The sequence below is a fragment of the Amblyraja radiata genome, chromosome 22, assembly GCF_010909765.2.
Source record: "Amblyraja radiata isolate CabotCenter1 chromosome 22, sAmbRad1.1.pri, whole genome shotgun sequence".
Lineage (NCBI taxonomy): Eukaryota > Metazoa > Chordata > Chondrichthyes > Rajiformes > Rajidae > Amblyraja > Amblyraja radiata.
The window spans coordinates 24,940,639-24,954,847 of NC_045977.1; the positions used below are offsets into that span (position 1 = coordinate 24,940,639).

A 14,209-nucleotide genomic window follows, 5' to 3' on the forward strand; every position below is an offset into this window, starting at 1 on the left:
AGAGAGAGAGATACATCTTCTCAAAATAGGATGGTGTAGCAAGGTAAAGATGCCCATTGTTCAGCTTTTGCAATATTGGATCATTGTCATAGAGCCATGAGAGTTAAATTATCATACAACACAGAAACAGGCCCTTTGGCCCACCACGTCTATGATGACCATGAAGTCTAATTAATCACCAAATGGCCTACTCCTGCACCTATTTTCTGTAGTAAAGATAGTTATCAAAGATCACCAGGATCTTGTTCTGTTGGGCAAGTGGGCAGAAGAATGGGTAAGGGTATTTAAAACAGATAAATGTGAGGTTTTGGAAGTCTGACCAGGGCAGGATCTTCACAGTAAAAGGCAGGGCTCTGGGGCGTGTTGTAGAGCATAGGAATCTAGGAGTTCTTTGAAAGTACATAGTTCTTTGAAAGTGGAGTCACAGATAATGTGGTCAAGAAGGCTTTCAGCACTTTGGCCTTCATCAGTCAGGGTATTGAGTATAGAAGTTGTGATGTTATGTTAAATTGTACAAGGTGCTGGTGAGGCCACAGTTAGAGTATTGTGTTCAGTTTTGGTCAACCTGCTGTAGGAAAGATGTTGTTAAGCTAGAATGAGTGCAGAACATAGTTATTTGCCACAGAAGGTTGTGGAGGCTGTCACCTGATTTTTTTAAAGGCAGAGATAGATAGATTAGTACGGGTGTCAGGGGTTATGGGGAGAAGGCAGGAGAATGGGGTTAGGAGGGAGGGATAGATCAGCCATGATTGAATGGCAGAGTTGCCTTGATGGGCCAAATGGCCCAATTCTGCTCCTATCACATAACCTTGTAACGTCTGCACATATGTCAAGAAACATGAGATGAAAAAAAAATTGTGTACATTTATTTTCACATAAATTCCATGAGACTACATTTTATTTGGTATTTCAAATATTTGAATAGGGATTTGTGAATTCTGCAAGGGTGAATTTCCATTACTCGAACAAATGTTTTTTTTTTCCAAATTGAAAGCCTTTTTATCGCTGGCTTAAGGCAAATTCATTCTAATTGATTTTCCTCAGAATATCAATCAGAACAAATAACAAAAACAGAATTTGAAATTGAAAGTGGATGATTGTACAAGATACACAAAACTCAATTTCAAGGACACCTTGCACATCGAGTGTGATAGCTTTAACCTAGATACATAAGCTGAGAGTAAGTTCTGCGCAGCAGTGCTCTGTCCTAATTCCAGTACCCTACATTGAAAGTTTACACTGAACTATAAACCAAGGCCTATTCTGGGCACACTGTCTGTTTTCTGCATTCCCCGTGGAACAATGTTCCACACATGCTAATAGTTCTTCTGCTGTCCTAATTTCTCCATTCACTGGAGGTTTGCACCAGGAATGTTGCAAACCAGCATCACTTAAAGAGGTCAACAGTTAACTTCTTATGAACTGTGCCACAATTTTCTCCTGAAGATAAGGACTTGCAGGGTGGAGGTCCCAAGTGTTCTCTGGCCAAGGTGTATTTTTGATGCATATTGTTCGTGTTACAGCTAATACGTGGACATTACTATTGAGGATTTCACAGCTGAAGCCAAATCAGCCTGCAACAAATGTCTGCAGACATAAAAGTATTTTACAGTTGTATAACACTTTAAAAGGAGGATGGCATAATTGAGTGCTAAACAAGCTGAGAAGAGTAGGCGAGATCCAGTTAGTCTGGATAACAATGCCAGGTGGAGCCAGTCACTATTCTGGACAAAGTGAATGGGTTCATTTGGAATTAATCTGAATTGAGGATTGTTATAGCCAGGCACACCGTGCCAAGCACATGTAAAACAACTGGTCAGTAGTGTTCAAACACTAGTTTATTAAGGTCCAATCACTCTCAATACTATAGTAATTCTGTAACTTTTTATTAAGTTATTTTATCACTACCCAGATGTATGATGTCAGATTTCACACATTACCTGACATGCTGCTATAACTTAGTTATTGTTAAAGCAATAAGTACAGGACCATCTGCTGTTGCATGATTACAGCAGTGTGACGTTTCCACTCCTAATGTAACTACTGTATATCATTATAGGTGTGACATACCATTACCAAGGTAGCAGGTGCAGAATGATACCATGACTGCAGTGTGGTGCAATGTGCAAGGTGAAATTTAATTTTGCCCATATTTAAACCAACGCTCGAATAAGATCTGGAGCAACGTGGTCCAAATTAGCATCAAGGCCATCACTCAAATGATGATAGAATTAACAAATGAGTGGTAATTGACCCAGTTATCATATTCTTTGTAGATGGCACATACCTGAGCAAATTTTGCATATATGGTAGTTGTGCAACTGTGCTACAATAACTTGGAATGAGATTAGGGTTGCCAACTTTCACACTCCCAAATAAGGGACAAAAGATCAAAATAAGGGACAAATTCCCGATGGCAATTCGTTGACCGACTCGGCTGTGGCTAGGTGAATGATGAATTGGCCTGGGTGCTGGACTGCATACACAGCCCAGCTGAGGAGTTTTGGCCCGGGCTGCAAAGTGCAGCACCCCACCCAACTCGTGAACCGATGATTGGACATGAGAAGGGTGGTGGTGGTGTTGGTGGTAAGCGAAGGTCCTAGGTCGGACAGCTGGACGGGCTGCCGACCAACGGGGCCACGGGCAAGGTGCTGCTGCTGCACTCCATGGGCTGCACTACATCGGGACAGGTGAGGCGGGACCAGATGCGGCGCTCCGACTCGACAGTCCCCTCGACCCAAGTAGTAGCAGTCAAATACAGGATAAGGGCGGTCCTGTATGGGACAAACCAATTTAGCCCAATATAAGGGATGTCCCGGCTAATACGGGACAGTTGGCAACCCTAATTGAGATGAAGTGAGGTCTGGCGAACTACAGTCAGAGTGAACCCAATTGATTGCAGAAACCCTTGGGAGGATGCCAGGGTGGATCATTCACTCAAAACTTCAACTTTATCCTTTACACTTCACTGCTTGATTCCACCATGTGTTGAGAATAGGTATGCACATGGAGCCACCTCTTTCCAGTTATCCACCGCCATTGCCCACCGCCATTCACCTGCCAGTTGTGGCATGATTGCAGAGCTTTGGTCTAATGTGTTAGTTGTAGGATTACTTTAGCCCTACCTTTAGTAATTTAGTATGCATATTTTGCAGCTTCACCAGGTAAATACCTCATTTTAAACACAAGGGAGAGCTGGTGGCTCACAGCACCACAGACCCAAGTTTGATCCTGATCACGGGTGCTGACTGCAGAGTTTGTACGTTCTCCCTGTGACCCCGTCAGTTTTTCTCCGGGTGCTCCGGCATGCTCCCCCTTTACAAAGATGCACAGTTTTGTAGGTTAATTGGCTTTATAAATTGCCCCAAGTGTGCAGGATGCAAAAGGAGGAAAACTAGCATATGGGTGATAGATGGTCAGCGTGGACTAGATCACTCCGCTCTACAACACTCCCCAGAGTCCTGCCATTGGCCGTGAAAGTCTTGCCCTGGTTAGACTTCCCAAATTGCAACACTTCGCACTTCTCTGTATTAAACTCTATCAACCATTCTTCAGCCCACCTGCCCAACCGATCAAGATCTTGCTGCAAGTTTAGACAACCATCTTAACTATCTACAATAGCACCCACTTTAATGTCATCTGCTAACTTACTCATCATGCCATGTACGTTCTCATCCAAATCATTGATATAGATGACAAACAGCAATGGGACCAGCACCAAACCATGAGACACACGCCACTAGTCACGGGCCTCCAGTCCGAAAAACATCTTTCCATCATCACCCTCTGCTTCCTTCCATGAAGCCAATTTTCTATCCATAATTCTGCTAGTTTTTAAATAGTAGTGGAAAAATTAGCACTGGTATCAGTGTTGAAGTGTTAAATGGGGAATGTGGGGGAATGTTTTTATATGCATAATATACAGAGAAATAAATAACCAGAGGGACAAGAGAATCTCTCAAGGACCAAAGTGGACGTTTATGTTTGGAACCACGGGAGATGGGCATGGTCCTCAATGATTATTTCTCCAAGATCAAAAGATTTTGAATTTAAAACTACCAGCTTTCACTGATGACATCACAATGGCTAGGCTAGCAGTGATCAGCCTTACTGAAGATTTCATCCTATATTTGACACGTTATTCACGATTAAAGTTTTAAAAATGCCAACTTTCACAAGATTTTTACTTATACTGATTCACATTTTTACCCTCTAGGCAGATATCACCTTCACTGAATATTTTACGCTTTTTTCTCAACTTATTACTGATTAAAGTTTAAAAAAATCAAAATACTTTGAATTTAAAACGACCAGCTTCAACTGATGACGTCACAATGGCTCTGTTAGCAGTGATCAGCTTTTTACCACACAGGAGGAATTGCTATTGCAACACACAGGGCAAGTGAAATTCGGGGCTACGGGTAGGGGACGGGTGCATTGGGGGAGCAGACCTAACGGGTCTGCACTTGGTCTAGTATATTACTAATACTCTCATCTTGTTTGTTAGTGAGGCTGTCTGCGTGTGATTCATGCCCTAAATGACGCCAAAACGGTACACGATAGCGCAACAATTTTTGGACCACCTTACTCACCATTGTCCTGTGGTGTGGTGTATCAAAGGTTCGTTGAGATTGATGTTATATTTTACAAGTTATTCAGTACAGGGACTCTAGCGACCTCAAGGTGGCTCAGGCAGGGATGGAGGTGAAAACTGGGAGTAAGTGGAGAGCCGGAGAAGCTGTGCTGCAAGCGGAGTCTCGGATACGCCACAGAGTCCTGGTGGGAGCAGTGACTCAGGGAAGAGCTGGCCTGGGAATCTTCCCAACTCCCCAGTTTGACAAGGCCAAGGGGAAGGAGAGGCGCAGGCTGGTCCAGGAGGAAGTGAGGGCAGTGGTGGAGGAGAGGTGTACCAGAGCAGTTGGATTGAGGCAGCAGGGAGCCTGGACAAGGTGGGAGCAGGCCATGGACCGAAAAGTCAGATGGACTGAGCTCTGGCAGGCTGAACCACAGCGCATCAAGTTCCTGGTCCAGGCAGTGTATGATGTCCTGCCCAGCCCATCGAACCTCTTCATCTGGGGCAAAGCGGAATCTCCAGATTGCCCGCAATGCTCAGGCAAGGGGACATTGGAACACATCCTGAGCTGCTGCCCAAAGGCTCTTGGGCAGGGCCGGTACACCATATAAACCATATAACCATATAACAATTACAGCACGGAAACAGGCCATCTCGACCCTTCTAGTCCGTGCCGAACACATAATCTCCCCTAGTCCCATATACCTGCGCTCAGACCATAACCCTCCATTCCTTTCCCATCCATATAACTATCCAATTTATTTTTAAATGATTAAAACGAACCTGCCTCCACCACCTTCACTGGAAGCTCATTCCACACAGCTACCACTCTCTGAGTAAAGAAGTTCCCCCTCATGTTACCCCTAAACTTCAGTCCCTTAATTCTCAAGTCATGTCCCCTTGTTTGAATCTTCCCTACTCTCAGTGGGAAAAGCTTTTCCACGTCAACTCTGTCTATCCCTCTCATCATTTTAAAAACCTCTATCAAGTCCCCCCTTAACCTTCTGCGCTCCAAAGAATAAAGCCCTAACTTGTTCAACCTTTCTCTGTAACTTAGTTGCTGAAACCCAGGCAACATTCTAGTAAATCTCCTCTGTACTCTCTCTATTTTGTTGACATCCTTCCTATAATTAGGCGACCAAAATTGTACACCATACTCCAGAATTGGCCTCACCAATGTCTTGTACAATTTTAACATTACATCCCAACTTCTATACTCAATGCTCTGATTTATAAAGGCCAGCACACCAAAAGCTTTCTTGACCACCCTATCTACATGAGATTCCACTTTCAGGGAACTGTGCACAGTTATTCCCAGATCCCTCTGTTCACCTACATTCTTCAATTCCCTACCATTTACCATGTACGTCCTATTTTGATTTGTCCTGCCAAGATGTAGCACCTCACACTTATCAGCATTAAACTCCATCTGCCATCTTTCAGCCCACTCTTCCAACTGGCATAGATCTCTCTGTAGACTTTGAAACTCTACTTCATTACCCGCAACCCCACCTATCTTAGTATCATCTGCATACTTACTAATCCAATTTACCACACCATCGTCCAGATCATTGATGTACATGACAAACAACAGTGGACCCAACACAGATCCCTGTGGCACCCCACTCGTCACTGGCCTCCAACCTGACAAACAACCATCCACCATTACTCTCTGGCATCTCCCATTCAGCCACTGTTGAATCCATCTTGCTACTCCACCATTAATACCCAACCATTGAACCTTCTTAACCAACCTTCCATGAGGAACCTTGTCAAAGGCCTTACTGAAGTCCACGTCACGGCCAGGTTCTTAAACGCATTGCAGAAGCCATCACCATGGGAATCAGCATCTGCAGACGAGCACCCCCCACCACCCAGATGATCACCTTCGTGAAGGCCGGAGTGCAGCTGCTAAGAACCACAGCAGCCAGGAATCCTTCAGGAACCCTGGCGACTGCGCAGGACTGGCAGCTTTCTGTAGACCTGGTGAAACAGCTGAAGTTCCCACAGCACATTGCCATGACCACCCTGAGGCCAGATATCCTCCTGGTCTCAGAGGCGACCAAAAACATTGTCTTGTTAGAATTAGAATTAGAATTAGAATTTCCTTTATTGTCATTCAGACCTTACGGTCTGAACGAGATTTCGTGCCTGCAGTCATACATACAATAATACAATAATAAACAACAATAAACATAAATTAACATCCACCACAGTGAGTCCTCCAAGCACCTCCTCACTGTGGTGGAGGCAAAAATCTTAGGGCTGCAGTCTCTTCCCTCCTCTTCTCCCTCTGCGCTGAGGCGATACCCCTCCGGGCGATGGTACAAACTGTCCCGCGGCTCACCGAACCCCGCAAACGGGCTGGCTCAAACACCGCGGCCCGGGGTGGTCGAAGCTGCCGCCCTCCAGTCCAGCGGACGCTGCCGCTGGCCCGCGGCTGAACCCCGGACTCAGATCACCGCCGCCAGAACGCCGTCCCAGCCACCGGAGCACCGTTCCAGCCCCGAGCCGGATCGCCCTCACGTGAGTGCCATTCCTCCCTCGAGCTGGGCCGCCCCGAAGGGAGCGCCGTACCTCCCTCGAGCTTTGCCGCCCCGACAGGAGCGCCGTACCTCCCTCGAGCTGGGCCGCCCCGACGGGAGCGCCGTTCCACCCTCGGTCTGACAGTGCCGTGGGAGGACCGTCCGGAGGAGGCCTATGAGAGGAAGTTGACCAAGTATGAAGAACTGGTCATAGACTGCCGTAAGCAGGGCTGGAGGGCAAGGTGTATGCCTATCAGTTTGGCTGCAGAGGTTTTGCAGCACAATCGCTCTACAAAGCCTTGAGTGCACTGGGCATCAACGGAGAAGAGCCATCAAAAACACCACAGAGGCAGAGAAGAAGGCCTCGAGATGGCTCTGGATCAGGAGAGAAGGTCCATGGGGAGGAGCGAATGCCACCTGAACACAAGTCGTGGTCTGATCAACCACGGCTGGGTCGCCTGGATGAGGGTGTCTGATGTTGAAAGACCTGAAACACCCAATGACCCCAGGTTACATCACTGCTGATGTGTTCAGATATATTTTGATCAAACATTTTTTACTTTACAAAATCCCACTTTGAGAAAAATTTCTTCCATCTGCACTTACAGTTACAGCTATGACATCATAATGGGATCTCATTTACATAAACTGCCCGTGAGCAGTGCTCCACCCGATAATGACATCACAATGGGATCTCATTCTCATAAACTGCCTGTGAGCAGTGTTGCAGCCCACAATGATATTTTTAAAAAAGTTTTAATCAAATTCTTGGGGGGAGATATCATATTTTTAAAAAACATCGCGGTTTTCATTGTATGTGGGGGGGGGGGGGGCGGGGGTGGAATAGGGGAGAGGTTTCATTTACCAAAAACAATTCCAGAATTTTCCTTGCAGGGGGGTGGGATAGGGGGTAGGTGAGCACCGATGCCGCCCCCAATGTGAGGTTTCATTTTAAAATAAACATCACGGTTTTCATTTTGGGGGTATGGAATAGGGGAGAGGTTTCACTTACAAGCGAACTGTAGTGGGTTCAGGTTTTTCTCGAGGTAGGAATAGATTTGCGCCATGATCAACCTCTCGAAGCACTTCATCACCACTGACGTTAGTGCCACTGGTCGATAGTTGTTGAGGCACATCACCTTGGTCTTCTTGGGCACCGGTATTATTGATGCCCATTTAAAGCAGGTGGGAACCTCAGATCTCAGAAGTGAGAGGTTGAAAGTGTCCGTAAATACTCCAGCCAGTTTGTCTGCACAGGTTTTTAGAACACGACCCGGTATACCATCAGGTCCAGGCGCTTTTCGAGGGTTCACCCCTCTGAAGGATTTTCTGACGCCGGCCTCGGTGACTGTGACTGAAATACCATCACAGTGAATGGGGGCTCGAGAAGGAACATCAGTGTTCTCCCTATCAAAGCGTGCGTAAAACGCATTGAGCTCGTCAGGGAGCGATGCTACGCCGACATTCGAGCTACCTCCTGATTTCGCCTTGTAGGAGGTGATTGCATTCAGGCCCCGCCACAGCGAACATCGGTCTCATCCTCCAGCTTGGAGCAGAAGTCCCTTTTGGCCTTTTTGATGACCTTACCAAGGTATCTGGACTTCATGTAGACCACTGTATCATCACACATGAATGCCCGGTGTCTGGTCTTCAGGAGAGTGCGGATCTCAAAGTTCATCCAAGGCTTCTGATTGGGAAACACTCGGAAGGTTTTTGTCGGGATGCAATCCTCCACACATTTCTTTATGAAGTCTGTAACGACTGTGGCGTATTCGTTCAGGTCTGTTGCCGAGTCCCTGAACATTGCCCAGTCTACAGACTTCAAACAGTCCTGGAGTTGTTCCTCGATATAGATCTCAATTGACGAGACAACCGATGCTGTGGGAAGATATGTTGCCAGTGTGATCATCGGTACACTGGAGGCAGGTCAACCATCAAAGGAGTATTTGTTGACATCGGAAGTATTGGAGTCAAACAGCTCAACTATTGCTCAGTTGTTTACATCTTCATTTGCTGTACTTTGACTAGAAGGTAGAAAACACGAGAATGTTCTTCTGTTCATGTTTTGCTGATGTATGCAGCTCCATACATGAAAAACACTGCTCGTGCCCTTAAAGTTTTATTCCCCAAAATGTTGCATTTGACATGCTTAGCTCAAGGACGTCATAGAATTGCCAAGCACATACGTAGCTTGTTTCTAAATGTCGATTGCCTAGTTTCCAATGTCAAGAAAATCTTCCTCAAAGCACCATCACATGTGCAGTTGTTCAAGAAAATGGCACGCGAGATTCCGCTACTTCCTCAGCCCGTTTTAACTAGGTGGGGTACATGGCTCTCTGCTGTACTCTATCTTTTTGCTTGCCAATTTCAGAGTTTTTTAGTGCCTAAACATCCTGGCTCTACTGATAGATAAGATATAAATGTGTTTATATACACCACAGACCCCACAGTGAAACCACTGGGATTTGGCCTCCATCACAGGCAATGGCTAACCCTGAACAGAATCCGGACCCTCCATGCAAGAACATCACCTGCATAAGTGGGGGATGACATGCAGCCCTGCTTGCGACTGCGGACATCCAGACCAGACCATCCCACACATCATGAATGACTGCTCATTGAGGCTTTTCCCTGGTGGCATCAAAGCCATCCACCCAGTAACTGATGCTGTCCTGGCCTGGATGTCTACCCTTGACCTACAACTTTAGGCTGTGCACGCCATACACAAGAAGAAGATCAGCTGTGGAAGTCTTCCTTGGCCTGCCAATCCCTTTGTGATTAGTAAGCTCACCAGTGCTCTCTTTCTTCTTAATGATGGTCCTAGCAGTTGATTGTGTTAAGCCTAAGGTTTGGCTGATGTCTCGAACACTTTTATTCTTGTTATTCAGTCTCATAATGAGACTTTCATTGACACTACTTTTGGTCCTCATGTAGATAAACAGCAATAAAAGTTTCCAAATGTGATGGAAAGACTGGTGGAAAGACCAGGTGCTGAGAGCTCTCTTATACCTGCATTAAGGAGGCAATTAAACACACCTGAGCAATTTACAATCACAATAATATTTTTTTAGCCAAGTACGTTTTGCAACATACGAGGAATTTCATTTGCCAAGTCAGTCATACAAATAAAAAGTAGAGGACACACAAAATACATTTCAACATAAATATCCACCACAGTGACTCCTCCACATTCCTCATTGTGATGGAAGGCAAAAAAATGTTCAATCTCTTCCCTTCTTTGCTCTCCCTTCTTTGGGGGCCTTGAGCCCTCTGTTGATGGGACGATCTTGATTGGCGGCGGCGTTTGGGCCCTCGCGATCGGACCACGGGTCAGGGCATTGAACCTTTGCGTTGTTGAAGCTCCCAACTCGGCCTCTCCCAAGACTGCGAGCTCTCGATGGTAACGTCCGCAGGCCGCGGTTGGAGCAATCCCAGGCAAGGGATCGGCTCCGATGTTAAGTCCACACCCCACGGTGGGGCTCAAAGTCAGTCCAAGGAGGCCTCCAGCTCCATCGATGTTAGGCCACAGGGCGACCGGAGATACGATCCGGAAAATAATCGCATCTGCGGCAAGGTAAGAGACTGAAAAAAAGTTTTCCCCTCACCCCACATAAACACAAACTTTTTTTACACAAACTACACACACTAAAAAAATTAAAAAAATTTAATTAAAAAAAAAAAATGAAAAAACAGACTGTTGGCCATGTGTTCCAAACATTATGGTGCCCTGAACTGGGGAGGCTATTTATAAACACAGCTGTACATGGTGAACCATTTCTATATGGTGAAACCAAAATGTATAAAATGGCCTTTAATAAAATCTGACAATGTGCACTTTAACCACATGTGATTCTTTCTATTACAAATCTCAAATTGTGGAGTGCAGAGGCAAATAAATAAATGATGGGTCTTTGTCCCAAACATTATGGAGGGCAATGTATGTTATGTGTGGATTTAAAATGAAAACTATAATGGAGGGATGGGGGTATCTGATCCCACATATAGATCAATCTGAGTGGAGAAGTAGATTTCCATGTATTGGTGAAAGTAGTTCATACTGAAATGTGTCGATTCAATTAAACAACTTGCAGGAATAACTACTACATATGGTTTGCAAAGAGACAGAGCACACTTATTTCCTTAGCTAGCCTAAGAACAATACTTTCATCCTTACTTCCATGGGAAACACAAACATTTCATGAAAGGCAGTCACCCTTTGTTTAATCCATAAAACATATTTAAATGCACTCAGTTTCATAATAACACTGTTTAAAAAAAATGTTTAAACGTTATGTACAACTATTCCATGTAACTCAAATTGTTGTTGGTCTGTACCAATGTATCACAACATAAATAGTCATCAACATAATGCATTGACAGCATTATGATGTAATACAAAATGTACCTACCCTTTTTACAACCGCCAGCTGGACCCGAAACAACCAGAATATTCAACAATATCTGCAAATTCATCTCCCAATGTTCAAAGGGTTTAAGGATCAATTACAGGCTCAGTAAGGCTGTCAGAGTGCCTGCTGTAAACTTAAACTAGTTCCTGTAATATAATAGGCCATTCAACAAAAGCAAGTTCCCACCTAGTGTAACCTGACAAACGACTTGATACAGTCATTGATACCATAATATGCCTGCCCTAAATGCACAGAATCTGTTGGAGGTTGGTAATCACAAACCAAAATACAACGAACTATCCCAGCACAGACCCAGCATCCAACCAAGACCAGCTCTATGATGTCATAAAGCTTCCTTACAGGGAGATCATGGGGGTTCTCAGAGGAGGAGGTGTGTGGTGTGGGGTAGCAGGAGTAGCGTGGTTTAAAGAGGGGGAAGGGGAACACATTGGTTTTAGAAGTTGGTGCAGAAGAGACTCTCACAATATTTTAAGTTTACCAAGATGAAAACTTGAATTGCTCAGGCATCAGCAGATACAAAGCAATGACTGGTAAATGGGATTAGGTGATGGCTGGAACATAGTGGATTGAAAGGCCTGCTTTCGTACCGTGTGACTCTAAAATGTATTTATTGTGCATTAATATAATTGGCCTTGATATACAAAAATGGTCTCTTTACTACAATGGAAAAAACTTCAAGGGGTAATGGTAACTAGACTTTTGCAAATTTATGAAGATTTTAGAAATATATAACAAGAACTTGTTTACTGGAACTTTTATTACGTCAGAATATGCCAAAGCATGCTATTCAAGTAGACCAGATATCTATCTATCTATCTATCTATCTATCTATCTATCTATCTATCTATCTATCTATCTATCTATCTATCTATCTATCTATCTATCCCTATAAAAGTCATCTTGTGTATGTGCGTGTGTGATGTATGTTTTGTATTCCTCAAAACGCTACGCGCTAGCGCTTACATTTTTAGATATTCTAACTCGCATTTTCCCCCTCCACGCCATACTCGGGTTCACTTAAGATTTCATCCTCTGTTTCATGTTATTCATGTTTAAAGTTTTAAAAAGCAAAAAAAACGCTTCTCACAGAGAGCCTTTTTCCAGTAGCTTCTGGTCATCTCACAGACGTCCAATCACAATGGGATCTCTTTTACAAATGACATCATAATGAGACGTTGCCAGCGGTAACCGCAGCTTCTCACAGAGAACCTTTTTCCAGCAGCTTCTAGTGATGATGTCACAGTGCCACTCACAGTGCACCAATCACAATGGGGTCTCAAGCTGCCGAGTGCGACAATGACATCACAATGGGACATTGCCAACGGTAACCGCAGCAGAAGGAGAGGTTGCCAAAGGCATGTCCTATCAGTGAGGGGGGGGCAACGAGTGCCATTTGGCCTCATGCCTGTCTACGTCAAAGGGATTTTGATTTGGGGGCCTCTAAAATTGAAATTGGCCTGGGACTCAGTTCATCTATGAGAGGGCCTGGTCAAAGCTGCCATATAGATATAGATAGAGAGAGAGAGATAAAGACAGATATGCAAAGGGCTGGTCCACAGGGACTCTGGAGGCCTTCCATGAACACTGCGGTGGGTTGAGAGCATTGTTAATATTGATTGCACCATTGTATTATAATGACTGCTTGATGTATTGTAACCATTGAACATTTGGGGACAGGGCCAATCGGGTCCCAACAAGTCCCACTTGGTCTAGTAGTATACAAAAATACAATCAAGTCAAACTCAAAAGTATGATAGAGCAAAGGGGAAGATAGAGTGTGTCTCACCATTGTAGCGCAACAGTTCTATAGACAAAGACCAATATCCACAATTGGGTAGAGATTAATCGGACAGTGCCCAAGTTTATGGAAGGACTATTCGGAAGCCAGATAACAGAGGGGAAGAAGCTGTGCCTGAGTGTGGAGGTGCACACTTTCAAGCTTCCATACCTTCTGCCTGATGGGAGCAGAGAGAATAAATGACCGGGTTGGGGCAAGTTTGATTGTGTTGGCTGCTTTTCCGAGGCAGTGCGAGGTGCAGATGGGGTCAACGGTGGGAAGGCTGCTCCGTGTGATGGACTGGACTACATCGACAACTCTCTGCAATTACTTACAGTCTTAAGCAGAGCTGCTCCCAAATCCAACTGTGATGCAACCCGACAATATGCTTTCTGTGGTGCATCAGTAGAAGTTTGTAAGTCATTGGTATCGGGCACAGCAGGATCTCATGAGTAATCAAACTGATTTGACCATAAAATGTTGTGTTGTGGCACCAACTGCTTACGTGAACCTCAGTGTATGGTGATAATGGCATTTAATTCCCCAGAATGGCGTCTTGTATTAAATTTTGTTGGGTGAGCAGGCTCCATCCTGCCGGTCATGTCCAGCAGCAGCTGTTCACAACTCACGTTTAATCAACTCTCCCAGGTGCGGTCTATAAAATATATTTCGGAAATCTAAAGAGGCGCGTGTTTTCATCCACCGGGATGCTATTGTACCGATTCTCTTCAGTGTTTGGCCGCGCCGAGTCCGTTCCACAGTGAAAGTTAGCGACCTCCATCATTCTCTCCGAGAGGCGCCATTAAACGCTGGGCCGCGTTGCCTGGCAACGGCTCGAAGCGCTGCGCGTGCGCCGTCGTTGGTCTGCCTGGTGTCAGATACCCAATCAGCAGCTGCAGAGGTC

At 45.0% G+C, this 14,209-nt stretch overlaps 1 protein-coding gene across 1 annotated transcript in view; it reads right to left on the reverse strand.

The window, feature by feature from the left end:
• The window catches only part of LOC116985771 (Grid2 interacting protein), a 107,065-nt gene extending 92,954 nt beyond the window's left edge, over positions 1 to 14,111 (reverse strand). The window contains exon 1 of the mRNA XM_033040753.1: positions 13,641 to 14,111. The gene's annotated coding sequence lies outside the window, so the exon portion shown is untranslated. The remainder of the gene's footprint in view (positions 1 to 13,640) is intronic.
• Positions 14,112 to 14,209: the final 98 nt, after the last annotated feature.